Raw genomic sequence first — 16299 nt, forward strand, 5'->3', positions numbered from 1 at the left:
GATCTACACCATTAGGACAATGGTCATAATGTTATGCTTGCTTGGTGCATAACTCAGCAATTAATTAATGAAGTGTGATATGACTAGCTGTCAGAGGAACAACCAAAAAAGCTGAAGCCAAGTCAAGTTTCCTTTTTCGTGTCTGATTGGACCCATAGCGACAAGTATTGAATTTATTTTGTAGCCTGTCGCTCTTGTCTACAAACTTCTGCTGGAAACATCAGTTTCATCTGAAAATAAGACTTCATGGATGCATGACGGAAAATTCGGTGAAGAGGTGCCTCATCTGTACAGGGACTTGAACGGTCGACCCTCAGATTAAAAGTCTGATCAAACTATCCAGGCATGAGATGCATTCTGGTAGAAGAATATAACTCTAAAACTTTGGACTTTTTGAACAGAGGCAATAATAGGACCAATGACACTTATCTGAATGGTTTGATTGATGACACAGAAGTACTGCTGAATCTCGAATATTTCTTTGAGTTGTGTTTACATGATTATTTAAGTTATTTAAGTTTATATGAAAATAGTACAGATTTTCAATGTGGATCTTAGACTCCATTGTATGTGATTACTAATGTCTTTAATAGTAATATTTATTAATGATTATTCCTTTATTGATTTGTCATGGGAAAATTCTTTCTCTGCATTTGACCCATGCATTTGTTCACATGGTACCGTGTACAAAGCAACACAGAGTGACACATGCAGAACTACAATCAGCTGTTTGCAGCTGCTGTTGTTGAACTGGAAGACCTTCGTCTTGGCTGCTGGAGGACATATTACATAATTTGAAGGCCATTGTATTGTATCATATCATTATCATGTTGTTCAAACACATGCATCATTCATTTCACTAAATGCCATGAGTTAACGGCATGTGAACATACTTATAAAAGACAGAGAGGTTCAGTTGGATAGGGATAATGCAACTAGTGTACTATTATGTGACAAAGGAAGAAATGAAGTCTTTCAGATAATTGTGGAAGAAAATATGAGGGGTAGTTACAATCCCTGTGGCATTGTAGAGAGCGGCTGCTCCATTTGATCATTAGAGCACTGCGTGAAATAGATCACTCTTTAAAAAAAGAAAAGAAAACATGAGACGAATCAGTCCATGTGGGCTACTCTCTGTGACAATCTACTCTGTCCTTCTCCTCATGAAATCAATAAGTCCATCACTTCTTTTGACAGTGCAGTACACAGTTTGTAAGGCACTTCTACACAACTAACAAGCTGCGACTGGAAAAGAGTTGAGCATAATGTGACATCATGCTGTTGGACACTCGTGGGAATGTGAGTCATTAAAAGTACAATGCGGCAAGTCCTAAAACTCCCTTCTGCTGTCAGGCGAACGTCCAGGTGTTCGGCTAAAGCTTTAATTTCAGACTAATGCAGATTACAGTGCTGTAATTGGCCTAGAAAAGACGAAAATGTTGGATCTGCACTTTGCTTGTGTGCACTCTGATTCCATTGTGAGGGGTGCCACTGTGACACATGTTGAAGATCAGAACTTGAGGAAAGAAAAGGCTAAGCTTTCTAAAACTTATCTCATTTACGCTCAATTTAGTCACAGCGAGTCCAGGAGAGATTATAACTTATAACTGCAGCTGAGTGCAAAAAAAGAACATGTACTCTATTATTTTAAAAAGACACATTGTCCCTCAGTCATTGTCCACTTTCTTAAGATACAGCAATGCCTCAGAGGAGGAGTGGGAGATGTGATTTTATGCTCTGATCGGTCTGCCAACTCTTCAGCCCCATTGTCTTCATATCACCAAGCACGAATAGGCGTTCATATGCATGACCAAAGACATTTTAAGCCTCTGCCTTTGTTGGGACTGTACAACCATTCTCTATTCCCTAAATCCTGATATAATAAATGAAAGGTGAGTCAGAGGTGGCACCTACAACCCCTTCTATATCTAACGCATGTTTGTCTTTTCAAGAAGTGGGGTCCTCCCTTTTCAGGTTTCTTTCATATTCCAATGTAAAATGGAAGTTGTTCTGTATGTGCACATGTCAAGTAGTGACTTATTGCCCTCTGTGGGTCTGTGTTAGCTTTCTGCCTCAGGCGTTCCGATCAGATCTACTGGCATATGCTGGGGCTGAGCTGCTGAATGGCTTGTTTCTCATCATCCAACCAAGCCTTGAACACTACTTATGGACTTTTAACCTTGTCACCAGTTCTTCAGTTTACCTCTGTGGTAGTCTGTGAACCGGCCATTGGCTTTTTGTTAACTTTAGAAGAACAATTCCTAACGGACCTGACTGCCAGTCACATTTCCACAGACCTAGCCTACTCTGGATATAGACTGTCCTCCACACTGCTTTATGGGAAGAGATAGTGGGTTATCAAATCCAGAACTAATAGACTAAAAAACACCTTTTACCCTCGAGCCTCATACCTTCAACCTTTCCTTCATAGACTGCTGTGCAATAGTTCCCATATTATTATTCCCCAATCTATGTACTATCAATAGGAACATTTGCCCACACAAATAAGCCATTTGCATGACTGTTTATTTATTTACTGTTTTAAATACTTTTTTTGTCCCCTCGTACAAAGTGGATACATTTCTGTTCTACTTTGTGCGTTTATTTTATATATTGTATTTTATTGTGTATAGCTGCTTTAGTTTTTTATCTTTATGCTCCTCCCCCTCCATCTTGTGAAAAGTCAATGCTCTTCTGGGAAACTTTTGGACCTGGCATTCATGTGGACCATGTAGCACCCAGCTAGACCAGACCAGACACCCCATAGCAATGACCCTCCTTGATGACAGCAGCGATCCCCAGCAGGATGCAGCCTGACACAGACACACACACAAAAACACACAAAACGCATTAGGAACAACTAACAAACATGAAGAACAGCACAACGTGTTGACCTGGCCTCCAAATTCACTATATCCAAACTACTCAAGTATCTATGGGATGCACTGGAACAAGCATGGCCCACAGAGGGTCCCTTGTCCTTATGGTGTAGGTGGACCTTCTCTATCAGTGTAGCAGGGCAGAGCAACACTATGAACGCACTATATGCCAGCTGGCTGGTAGATGTAGCTTTTGGGTGAGTTCAGTGAGGCACTTTTTAGTTCAGACACAGCTGATGTGAGGTAAAGTCAGTCTTTGTCAGAAAAGCACTTTTGATGTGATTTTGACGTGTCCATTACTTAAGAGGAAGGAGGCCTACAAATGCTGTACAAACTATAAAACTATTTAACATATGTCTGTTTTAATTGAAAATATATTTGCCCATTCATGTTCTCTCAAACCCTTATCACACCAACTACAAACATGGTAACAGTTGAGCTGAAACTTTTCTTGTTTTACTGTAAAAAAACAAAATAAAACAAAAGAATTTATACTCACTAATTAACCTGGGCATAAACCTCTCCAGGGCGCAGCAACTGTTAGAAGTGATTCAAAAATGGAAAAGAAGCCATATGCCCTGTGTGAGCACGTTTTATGTGCTTATGTGAATGTGTTTGTGGATGTATGTGTGTACTCATCTGCCGCCTGTGTGATGCTAGTGACAGGGGACATAACCCTGAGCCCTAGACCAGCAGCTGAGGCAGTGCCAGAAGGAAGAAGGTGCCAGCTGGATGAAGAAGATGGGAGAAATACCCTTCAAAGTTACAGCCAAGCAAAGCCTCTCAACGCTTTGTCTCCCCACTTCTCATTACGTCTCAACTATCAGCTGTGCAGATGGGAGGACATGCAATGAGCATCACTCACTCCAAAAGCAAACGAGTGTGACTTTCAACACTGCCTATCAGAGGGCCCATCTCTTAGTGTTCTTTAAATGTCTGTAATCATATTTCACTGGAAAGTGTTGCAGTGAGCGATTTGTCTGGAAAGACACAGAGATCTCCCCAGTTTCTTGCTCCTCTTTTTCTTTTATCACAAAGGTACAGGTTGTGCTGGTCTATAGCAGCCTGGCCAGACAAAGCGACAAGATGGAGGATTTGTTTAAAGGGAGGCTAAAGCGAAACACTGTTTCGTCACTCCAGCATAAAAAGGGGGTGTTTACCATTGTGATGGGACATTTTAAGCCAAAAATGGTTGCACTACAAACTGCATCTTCTGTCTTAGGAAGTCAGGAATAAAGAGAGTTGATTGAGGGCAATCAGAAACATTATCACAGACTCAGTGCTGATCAAAATCTCCTGCTGTTGGTACTTAGCCAGTGGCTTTTTTTGCCAAATGAGGTCTATTTCCATGATGTCAGGGACAGTTCAATCAATTGTAGCAGCTTTGTATTCGGCAAAGAAAATGAATCTTGGCACTGCCAAACATAGCTCCTTTAAAAAGCATGAAAGAGTATAGTAGAGTGATATTTATTCAAATATTTGTTTTCCTGTTGCATTTAGCATTCAGTTGCTAAAGTTTTGCCTGATATGTAGCACATCAAATTACCACAGTTAAGAGCGAATGCCGCCTTTCTTCATGTTAAATTACATAACAATAGTGTAGAGCAGGCATGTCAAACTCAGTTTGGCTCTGGGGCCGGATCCAGACTTTCTGTTCTCAGGTGGGCCGGATCAGTAAAAGAATGTCAACTCCAAATATTTAGCTTTGTTTTTCAGTACTATGCTTTATCATTCAGCCTACATTTGTAGCCTACCCTACATATTATAATCACGGATGACAAGGGATCTTTTCTAAGCACAACACATTTATTCAAAACCAATGGGAAAAAAAAGATTTTTCATGTTTGGCCGCGAATGTGTTAACAACTGGTTTATTTTAACAGTTGAGTGAATGCAGTTTTACACCTGAACCAACTCACCACACTAAACAAACTCAAGTGGGAGCTATAAAAAAAATATTTTCGCCTTAATTGTCATACTGCTTTGAAATAAATGAAAAAAGAAATACAAAATAAAATAAAATAAATAAATAAATAAAAAAGTTATAGCAGTGCATGGGCAATAGGATTAGACTACATCAGATCAAACTACTAGGCTGGGCCTACTGAAGTTGAGAATATACTGCACAATATTAATTGTCTTTAATATGACATACTTGTCTTTATGATGAGTGGCGCCGAATATTAAACTCTTTGAACACTGCAACTTGCTGATTACATACCAAGCACACTGGTTTTGCATTCACTTCTGTGAATAAATACTCCTCGGTCCATTTCTCCTGGAAAACTCTGCACTCCGTGTCCACTCTTCTTTTTTTTGACAGTGCCATTTTGGGAAGGGTGTGTTGACCGATAACTTGTTTAGTAGTGGTGAATGGTGAAGCAAGATTGCCGGTTTATTTTTACTTGGACACATCACGTGGCGAATGTTTATTTCCTGTGACTAACTCGTGTCAGTGCCGCATGCTTGACGTGACCGCTTTTACACATTTACTGCCCTCTAGCGGCCGGAGGGAGCATTTGGTTTGTATTTATTTTAAAAAATCGCAACTTTTAATAGAAATTAGCTAGAGACTCGCTTCTTTTATTGACATACTCAGAAATTTATGCCGGGCCGGATTAAATGACCCAACGGGCCGGGTCCGGCCCGCGGGCCGTATGTTTGACATGCCTGGTGTAGAGGGATAATGTAGATGTACGAGTCCAGAACGCAAGACCTTTTTCCAACATGCAGGGTAGTTTTTTTCCCAGTGGTTTGAATTAAGTGAAAAGGAATGAAAAGAAACTCAACCAAAGGGAAAATGCTCCAAATTTGCTCATAAACTGATTCAAAAATAAGCAAATAAACTCTAAAGTTACATGCCATGATTTAACATATTGTCCAACTTGACCAACTCTGCCAAAGAAATCGCTCTGCACTCCAGTGATCAGTACTGCCACAGACTTAGGTTTGTCTTGCAGTTAAGACAAAGATATTGTAATAACATGTCTCTGCTATAATACGTCATCTACTTTTTATCAGAAAAGATTAATTTCTATAGTTTGATCTAATGAATGTGAAAGTCCAGTCTGCCCAAGGCCAATGACACTCTGAAACCACAGATGCATTCTTGAGTTTGTCATTTGGCCTCGAGTTAAAGGTGCACATTCACAGTATGGAGAAAGTCTTACTGAGACTTCAATCAAAGAGAAAGTCTGTTCAGACAGAAGGCAGGGAGACACTCATTAAATTTGAAGCTGAATTGGGAGAAACAGCCAGGAAGTCTGAACAACAGAAAGGCGGCCTGCCTGCCCGGTCACTGGGCCGCGACGCCTGAACAGCTGTTGACTCTGTCTCACAATAGCAATCGATTAGCTGATGCAGACACAGAGCACCACGACTGGCAAAGGTCGTGTATCTGTTCACTCTCTCCCCGTCTCGAAAATTGGATTTGCATTTTCAGGAGCCAATAGTTTCCTGTGTGTGTGAGGTGTGTGTAATGTAATAGATCAGGTGGTAAGCTCCGTTGCCTGAGTAACCGCCCTGTTGCACAACAGTGTCTCAGTGGAGTGTTGGAGGATGACACCTTATGCCTCTTTTCTTTGCATTCACTCTTCAGCCGACTGTAAAAGCACTTTAATGTCATTCCATTAAAGTGAACTAAACCAACAGGCTGTAACGCAGGCTTGCATTATTGGTATGATAATTTAAAACTGGTGGAGCAATGTAATGTGTCAGTTTGCAACTTCTCTAGAATACTGAAATGAGGATTAATTTTCATCATTTTTTTCTTTCAGGTAAATCATTTCTTCCACTCTCTCCTGCCTTCAGGGAGCTACGATGAAGTGATGCAAAAAGAAAGTCCTGTGAAAACCACCTCACTCATCAAGAAATCTGATCAAAACCATGGAATGAGCTTACGTCTGAGATAAGAAGATCTAAGCAATTAAACACAAGGATATGCTGTCTTTTTTAGGCTGTTGACCAAATCCCTTATGTGTGACTTAGTGGTTGCTTAGTGAATATAATCCATGATTACTGCACACCTGGGAGGCGGTGTTTGATATATTTCTGTGGATTAAAACTGGAAAATCAAGGCAATATGAGGTATGGTCCTGAAGAGAAGCAGACAAGCTATTGTGAGGAGAGAATAAGAATGAGGAGTGACACTCTGAAGGTTAGAGAGATTTCTGGCACCTGCTGGGAAACTGTTAGTGGGGAAGTAAATAAGTAGTGTCTTTGTTTAGAGGATAATTCATTTTTGACATCAACTGTAGCCTTTTGTTGACTGCGATAGGCTGCAGAGAGTTTTTCTTCTAGTGTAACATGGTACAGTGTACAGAATCCTCAAGACAAATTCAAAGGAGGTAAACATGATTCACACTTGCAGAACTTTTCCCTTTTTAAAAAAAAATAAAAAATCTCCGCTTTAGAGGTGCAGAAACCCACCGACATGAGACAAAAACCGGTAAGAAATGCCAACTGTGAAAAGTTACATTTGAACACTCCACAGAGATTACTGCCAATTTCCAGTTTACTCATGGTACACTCATAGCATTAGCTACATTGCTAGACAAGGTCACACCGGAAGGACAAGGGGCAACGATTTAATTATTGAATGGTGTTTGTGGTACAATCAAATAGCAATTTACCATTAAGGCAACAGCTTCAAAAAATCCCCATCCCACCCCCAACCCTTCTCCCATGTATGCCAAACTGACTCTGAACAAGAGAGGTGCACTGAGACACCACTTAATATTAATATCTGTCCACAAAAAGATTCACTTCTTGATGATACAGTGAATTGCAAAAAAACAGAGAAACCCACTCTGATTAATCTGACAAAATCCTGCAAAAGATGCAGGAGGGTATTAGACAGTTAACAGAACCTAGGCATGGCATTTTCAGGTGGACACCACCCACAGATGCTGCAAATCAAATCTCCCCACAGCCATTCAAAACTGAAGAAACCATTTGGATGAGTGGTGAAACACCTTATCAGAAAATGAGATGTTTCATTATGATTGCACAATTCCAGTGATATTGGATGTGCACACAATGTTCAACTCGCACCACCTAGTTTTCTGTGTTTCTGTTTTTATGCTGGAGTGCACTGTGAACTTTTATTTTTTCAACCCAGCTGGAGGGTTGAGTTGTAAAGTTTGAACAAACAAGGCAAATCCGCAGTGTCTCATTTAGGGAAAGTTTTTGTTTTAAGACTTTCACAGCAATTGTGAAACAAAATATCGAAAAGAAAAACAAAGAAACTTATATTGCAGAGGCTCCACGCATTGGCCCGAGGGTCAGCGCTTATTTTTCATACGCACAAAGACTGATGGTGGCAGCAAGCGATGGCCATCTGGGTATTACTGTCCTCAGTGCTTCATCTCATATGTTTCTTATTCTTTTCTTCTCTCCCTTATTTTATTTAATACTTACTTCAGACAGCAAAGCCAGAGCTATATAAAATAGAGAAAAGGAGCAAAAAATACAAATGAAAATAGCAGTGAGGGCCCAAGGACGGCAGTAGAGCACTTTGCCTGCTGACAGAGACCCTGTGATGAAGGGAGCCACTTTCAGATGCCAGATTGTAAAACCTAAATTCTGGCAGAAAAGTTGATCATTTCTATACAGCTTAGTCCGAGGAGGACAGACAGACTGTGAGAAGGAGGGGATGGGGAGAACATCCCATTGTAGGTCTAGCTGCTGTTTTATTTATTTCAAACCACATGGTAACCATGATATGAAACCACAAATCAATAAGTAGTGATATGAACACTTCAAATCCAATTCCAGTGAAAAACACATGATTTGCCCCTAATAGAGGACAGGATTCTGAACTTAACCAGACCCTGAACTTCAGACTGAGGCTGTACAGGTAGTCGTAGAAACAATATGGAGAATGTAAATAAAGTGAAATAATGTCATGTTTTGAGGTCCAGCACTGGCCAACTGAATTTGTGGATCAGTTCGAGCTAGACTGTAATGTAATATAGAGCTCTACACTGGAGTCCATCATTAAAAGGATTGAAAGCATCGCTATAAAAGATGTAAATGATGATCAAGGCTACTGTTAACGCTAACTCTGGTCAAAAAGCAGAAACACTATTTCTTTGATTTGACATATTTGTGAGGAGCTGTGCACTGGAGGTTAGGAAATCAGCTTTGGGAAGGTGAGAAAGCACTACTCCCGAAGTGCTCACTTGGATGGGTTAAATGAAAAGAACAAATTCCTCGTATGTGTATGTACATGCATTTTCTATGTGGCACATGAATCACATTAAATTCAAATGTTATTAACAGTATTGTGGTAAATACACAATAGAAGTATATGTCTTTAAAGTTATAGAGTAGAATTGTGGTAATCAGAATACAGTTACGTACCAGACAAGGGGATTACTGTTTTAAGTCTGCATTATTTGCTCAGGCATCACATTGGTTCAACTTAAAATAAGGCCCAGGTCAACCTGGTCACACAGAGCATACAGATGCTTTTCCCATCTATTTTCTAAGCTCAACGTTAGTGGATTATGTTAACTAAACTAATTTTCTAATCAGGTCGAGATCATAAACTGATCCATGTTTGACAAGTATTATTTGAAATACATATTCATGCATGGTGTTAAATGCAATGATAAATAAATATGCGTGTATTCTATAAACTGAAGGGATCTATCCCACAATGCAAACTGATGATAAAACAACATGCTTGACAAATTGGCTGTCAGATTTTACAGACATCATAAACTTCTTAAACATCATAAACGCTTGAAAGAAGCAATGGCATTTTACTTCAGTTTTGGGCTAAAAATCAAAAGATCATATGAGCCGCACTGCAAATTAAAGGAAAAGCAACAAGGTGGCACATCAGTAAATTATTTTACATGTGGACAATGCCTGTGTGTAGATAACAATCATCCCTTTCATCCCTGCTGGCTTGCCACTTATAAAACTGCTAGGACTGTTGTATTTATATCTGATAAAGTTCTGGTATGGTAGCAATATTTGTAAAGATTTAAAAATGAAGCCAGTTCTGGACATTTTATATCCTATCTGAGAGATTCATTGCCTAATAATATGATACAATTACAGTACATTATTTTATTCTTTTAATTTCAGTAATTCAACCATTTGAATCTGGACATCAATATTGTTGAAAAATTATGCTGAATGGCAGTTCTCTTCATGCAAATCCTTTGTGTCCATACTTGCATGGTTAATGTTAGTGAAACACATATTGTTTCTGAATAAAAATGAGAATATCAACTTCAAGTCTTCTGTTTGGCCTCCATGCTGCTTCCTTCTGCCTCACTTCTTCCTGCTATGGCACTGACTCTAGAATCCTGCACAATCACCTCATGAAAGCTGAACTCCTTTTCTTTCCACTACATAAACTATTGATTATAATTTGAGTTATCTTCTTTGCGGGTATCCAAATTTCTACAGCTTCCAGGAGGTTGGTGACTGAAGCAGCAGTAAATCAATTGCATTCAAATAAATAAACTTCAAACACAATCTTCTATCTTTCACAACATAACTCCTAATGGCATGAAATAAACTAAGGATAAAAACCTACCTTTTATGTTGATGGGTGTAAATAATTATTCAGAAGATAAAATACGCAGCCACAGTGGTAGTACTGCTAATGAGTTAGCTCTTCCCTATATTGCCATGATGGTAACTGTAGGGAGGCACAGCGGGGGAGGGCTGGCTGTCAAAGAGGCATGCAGTGCAGTGCTTCCACTGTGCCCTATACTGCCATGAAGAAGGGGCTCTATCCATCTTGTTGGCTCCAGGTAAAGAATAGGCTAATTTGGCTGCAGAGCTGATGACAGATGGGAGACGCTGCAAGCTTTTCTCTCTAAAAGGCCGGGACCCTTGGCTCTTAGATCTGTGGACTGAACTCTCAGCATCAGAGGGGGCAGCGACAGTCACCAGAGGGTACATCTACGCAGAGAGGATGATGTCACCCATTATGGTCCACTTGTGTTTGACTGGAGTTAGCACATTGATTTTTACTGACATCATCTACATGTTATGTTTTCCATATTCATAGGGAGAGTAAGAGTGAGAGTTTAAATCCCTTAAAATCTCTTATATACTAAAAGCAACCAGAATGAATGTCAGCACCAGTTAGAACCACCAAAGCTTATTTAAAGGCCATAAACTCCACATGTGTATTGCATACGCATGTTTGTAGTCAGTTAGTATTCCAACCAATGTTTGCTTAGAGGGCTGGAGTTCTTGTAGACTTGTTTCTCTATGGTTGTTGTGAACTGACATAATAATCCATATTTATAATCTGAAAATCAGGCAGGCCCAGTGAATCTGCGAATGGTTCAGGAGGTTGAAGATCAGATCTGTAAATGTCAGTTACCAGATAATCTCAGACAGACCCTGGTACAGAGCAAGACCATTACTTTTCCGGTTGTTCCGAGGGATGAATTTGGGGATAAATCATTCTAAAGCTCTTTTCCAGCATTCAACTACTATGGACCAAATATATCCAGATGTACTTATCATTTAGTGATTATCAAGATATTACAGGGAACACGGTGCTGTAAGTGGGCTCTCTGCAACACACCATCGCTTCTCAGTTTTACACTCTGGTGTACTGTGAGTTTTCCCGTCATACCCAGTGTCACTGGAAGTTCTCACATGCAGTCTGCACCTTCTCCTGTCAATGGACAATGGCACTTAAACTACATTACCCACGGGGCACTACGTTTCACTTATGAAATATAATATTGCCTCTCTAAATTCATACTCTTGTCTGATTTGCTGTATCACAGTGTGGTATGCAGTATTTATATTAGATCCACAGTTTTACTACTGACATGGCCAACATCTGTTTCATCCTGCTGCTTTGGACAGCTGCTTAGTTGGAGACAACAAGACCTGTAGGTTGTAAAAGATTCTACCCATGTTTGGGTACTGATGGATTGTTTGCCTTTTCTTCCACATTTGAGGAAAGAGTGCTGCTGTGAATGGTGATGGCTGCTTTATCAAATCTGATTTCTATAGCAGCAGTAGCAGTAGCAGCAGCAGCAGCAGCAGTCATATTTTGTGTGAACATTCTACTACTGAATTGTCATATTGGAGACAGGAGTCAGTAACTAAGCTATTATAGACAGAGGCGATGGTGTGTGGGTTGAGATAATTCTCGGAACAGATGTGTTTTAGCTCGCAGGTGCAAAACTGAGAGTCACTCTAGTGCAGATACTGGAACAGGAAGGTCATCCTGCAATTTGGGGGAGATAACAGAGAAGAGCTGGAACCTCGGAAGTGATGACCAGGCAGTACCAAGATGGGGTTGCTAACACCAGTCAAGATCACAAAGTGTACACCTCAGCTCCTTTTGTATTCAGCAAATACTATGACTGGAAAAATGTTTTGCTCACCAGCTTACTTACTTTGCATGTCTTGTCATTTGCATGTATTAGGGTCCATCACAAAGAATTATTTCGAATACGTAATTTTTCATAAATTAATAAAAAATAGTAGCAATCCTAAGGATGGGACTTAAAATCATAACATGTGTTTTAATAAAAATAAAAATCTAGACTTATGTCAACACAGTTTTAACAGAGACTTGTATCTTATTTTGGAGCAAAATTGAAACACATTCACATGCCAGTATTTTAAAGCATGGACCAAACACCCTGGACTAACAAAGTCAACATGGGAGAGTTTATAGCCGGGTGCAAAAACAAATGTTTTGGTTATAATAGCAAACTTTTCCATTCATGACAACTGTGGTGGATGAATTTTTATACAGGCCATGCTGCATGTTACATTAAGTGAACATCTCAGTGTGAGTTATTCGTGCTACACTGTTCAGCCTTCTCGCCTTCCTGCGACATTACCCTTAAAATCACAGGAAAAAGTGAGCAAAGTACCAATTAAAAAACAGGGATGGGTAATGACATTCATAGCTGTCACAAACTTCATCTGCGTAATTACACCTCTCAGTTCAATAATGCTGAGAGCATGGCACTAATTGCTTCCTGTGTAATTGTGTTACGTTCCTCTTGGTGTCTTTCTGTATCTGGAAGAGATAATAAAAGGTTAGTGGTGAGCATCTGTACCAGGCAGACAAGCCAGAATCAGAGTCCAACATTCCTCTGATTACAAAGGTACCATGTGTTACCATTTTACACTGCTAAGCAGCTAGACAAATGCCTGATGACAAGTTGTTGGTGAATAATAGGTCTTAAATGCAGTGTGCCATGGGTGCATTAGGCTGTGCGTCATTTTTTACTCTTGAAATTACATTATAGTTCCACAGTCAATATGAAAGATTTGATGAATGCTGTCTCTGGAATACTCTTATGCTCCAGCACACACAGGCACACTTGCATCCAGCAGTGGGGTGTCATTTATCTTCTGATGAATATTGATCATTTACATTTATTTGTGGTTTAGCTCTAGGTCACCTAGAAAATATGTAAATGTACTGACATGGTACAGAAGAAACAACTGCGATGAACTCATTTTATTTATTTATTTTTAATTAAAAACAAATAAACATGATTTATGCCCAAAAACAACAAAATATGTCTTGATGTGAGGTTTTCATGAGAAAGCTAGATGAGTGCTAATTCATACCTTCTTTTGTCTTTGAGACATTTCAAGTATAAGCTTCAGTTTGCATAAAGTGTTGCCAGATTGGAGTCAATATCTCATATCTTCCCTCCATGAAACTAAAGCTATGATCTTATTGAAATTTTCAGGTGAAAATATCTCTCACAGCCGCACAAAATGAAGGGACTCTACTTACATATGCATCTTGTGGAAAACAATGATCTAACTGCTAATTGATAACCACTTATTTACAGCACCATCCAAAAGAATGTCCCTGTAATTAATCCTGTTTGTAATTTAAAGTCAAAAAGCACCAAAAAAGGATGTTTTTTTTAATGGAAAGCTGACACAAGGATCAAAGCCCTTCTACCTGACACTGAGATTTTGAAGACTAGATAGACATAAATGGCTATCTAGCCATTCCATACTGATTCATAGTCACTTATAAGAATAATAAAGACACCCACTCTAAAACTTACGAGGGTGGTCAGACCAGGACTAGAAATAGACAGACATAGGCTTGACCCAGTGCACTCAGGTAGACAGACCTGTCCTTGCAACAGCACAATGTGCTATCAATTAGATAGCAGCAGTGGCTGAAAAGAGCAACAACACATCAGCTTTCCAACAGTCAACAGTTCATTCTCTCTGTCTGCCTGGAAAAAATACGGATTTCTATCCACTCATGATCAAAAAGGAAACACACAATCAGAGCTGATAGTCCGCTCAGGTATTAGACATATTCACAGATATTGCTCTAATTCATGTAGGTCAAATGGGATCTTATCTGACCCAATTACTGATGGATATTATGGGCCATTGGGAACAAAGGCAAAACTATGCATTGCAAGTTTTGAAAGGTTTATCTATTGCAGGTTTATCTCAGGTCAGTGGTGGTGAAAATACACTGCCTGGCCAAAAAACAAATTACCAACTGGATTTAACTAAGCAATAGATACGAGCCTCCTATTGGATAATTACTGTATGGGTGATTATCTTTCGGCTGGCAACAAGTTATTTACCCCCAACTGATGCAATGAGTAGCTTCTCATTTCTTATGACCATGTGAAAAGACAAATGCCATGGTCATGGAAAAGATGTTAGTCTGTTTGAGAACTCAAATCATTGGCTGCATCAAGCAGAGAAAACATCGAAGGAGAAAACCAGACCAGAAAGTACTAAAATTGCAACACATTATTAAAAACTGGAAGGATAGTGGGGAAGCATCGTCTTCCCCCACTAACATTTACGTTTAACATGAAATCAAATACAAGAAAAACAGTAGAACTCAGGGCTATGAAAGTAATGAAAGTAAGAGCATTTCCACACGTACAATGTGAAGGGAACTCAAAGGATTGGGACTGAACAGCTGTGTAGTTTTAAGAAAACTAGTAATCAGTGAGGCTGTACTGGTGGCCTTCAATTTACTAGGCAGCATAAAGACTGGACTCTGGAGTGATGGAAGAAGCTCATGTGGTGTGATGAGTCCAGATTTACCCTGTTCCAGAGTGATGGGGCTTTAGGGTAAGAAGAGAGGCAGGTGCCAAAACCAAAGCTTAAGTTCCATTTGCTACATTACCCTCCACAGTGGCTCCACTTACTTCTGGTCATGTCTTTGTTGGAGAGGCTTCATTTGATAAAGACAGCCCCTTTTAGTCATTGTTCAAATTCTACTATTGCATATCTTTCAAGGCATCATTATAGGCGTCTAACAATTTGTATGCCTTCAATTTTTCTTTTGTGTAGATGCTGGGTTTCTCAATTAGGTATGTGTAAATGTCTGGCGATTGCCAGTGGACAGTGCTGTCAAGTCATCCATCACTCACAGGATGGACGATTTGACAGCAAATTATGTTCAGTTAATCATTATTTGAGGGGATTCATATTACATGTTAATGCAAATGCTAACCACAGATAATGCAATGTTAGTTGCTTCCGGGGTGTCCAAGCAGAAGTTGCATTAACTATTTTACCCTCCACAGTGGTTCCACTAATTTCTTGTAATATCTTTGTTGAAGAGGTTTCACTTGATAAAGACAGACCAGACTTCATCCCCTCTGTGTTCTCTTATCCAGTGAGTGAGAGTATAGGGGTTGGTGAATATAGTCCCATCAGTAAGAGTCAACTTTTTAAAATAACACTCACAGTCTTGTGAGGAGGAGGAGTGATTGTATTAGTATTCACAAAAATATGAGTTTTCCTCATCCATTCTTGCCAAAACAGTCTGTTGAAATATGCTAACCAGCGTTTACAAGCTATAGTGTTTGAGATGTTTTGCCTCCAGCTAAGCCCCACCCATCAAGTGTGAAAGGATCTATTTGTACTCCATATAGGAGTAGGAGGAGATGTTACATATAGTGCATACAGTACACACAGTATGTAGTTTCAAATTAAACACTTTCCTGATGTACTTTGAATTCTAACTACTAAACAGCAGTCCAAGATAATTGCAGGCTCTGTTCCTGTAAAGACACAAATAGAGGCCTTTTACTTGAATCAGTACAAAGCAGCCTGGTCTGAAACTCAAGGAAATGGTTTGTCATTATCATTCACTTCACTGAACAATTGCGTCTGCAGCAGTATGGCTCCAGCATGGTGCTGAATATAACTAATTATTAGTTCCATTAATTAATCTTTATTATTAATACTAGTTGTCTAGGTCCAAACTCCAAGACCTCAAATAATATAATTAACAATGATCTAAAACTGCAGCACCAGGATGTCATGCTTGAGAAGGCTTGAGAACACTGAGCTTTGCATTTGGAAGGTGAACATAATTCTGTAAGTAATCTGTGGTAAAATAGTTTATTTCATTAAAATATGTTTCAAATATATATCATATATATATTATAATTAT

This window comes from Mugil cephalus, chromosome 11, assembly GCF_022458985.1.
Source record: "Mugil cephalus isolate CIBA_MC_2020 chromosome 11, CIBA_Mcephalus_1.1, whole genome shotgun sequence".
Taxonomy (NCBI): domain Eukaryota; kingdom Metazoa; phylum Chordata; class Actinopteri; order Mugiliformes; family Mugilidae; genus Mugil; species Mugil cephalus.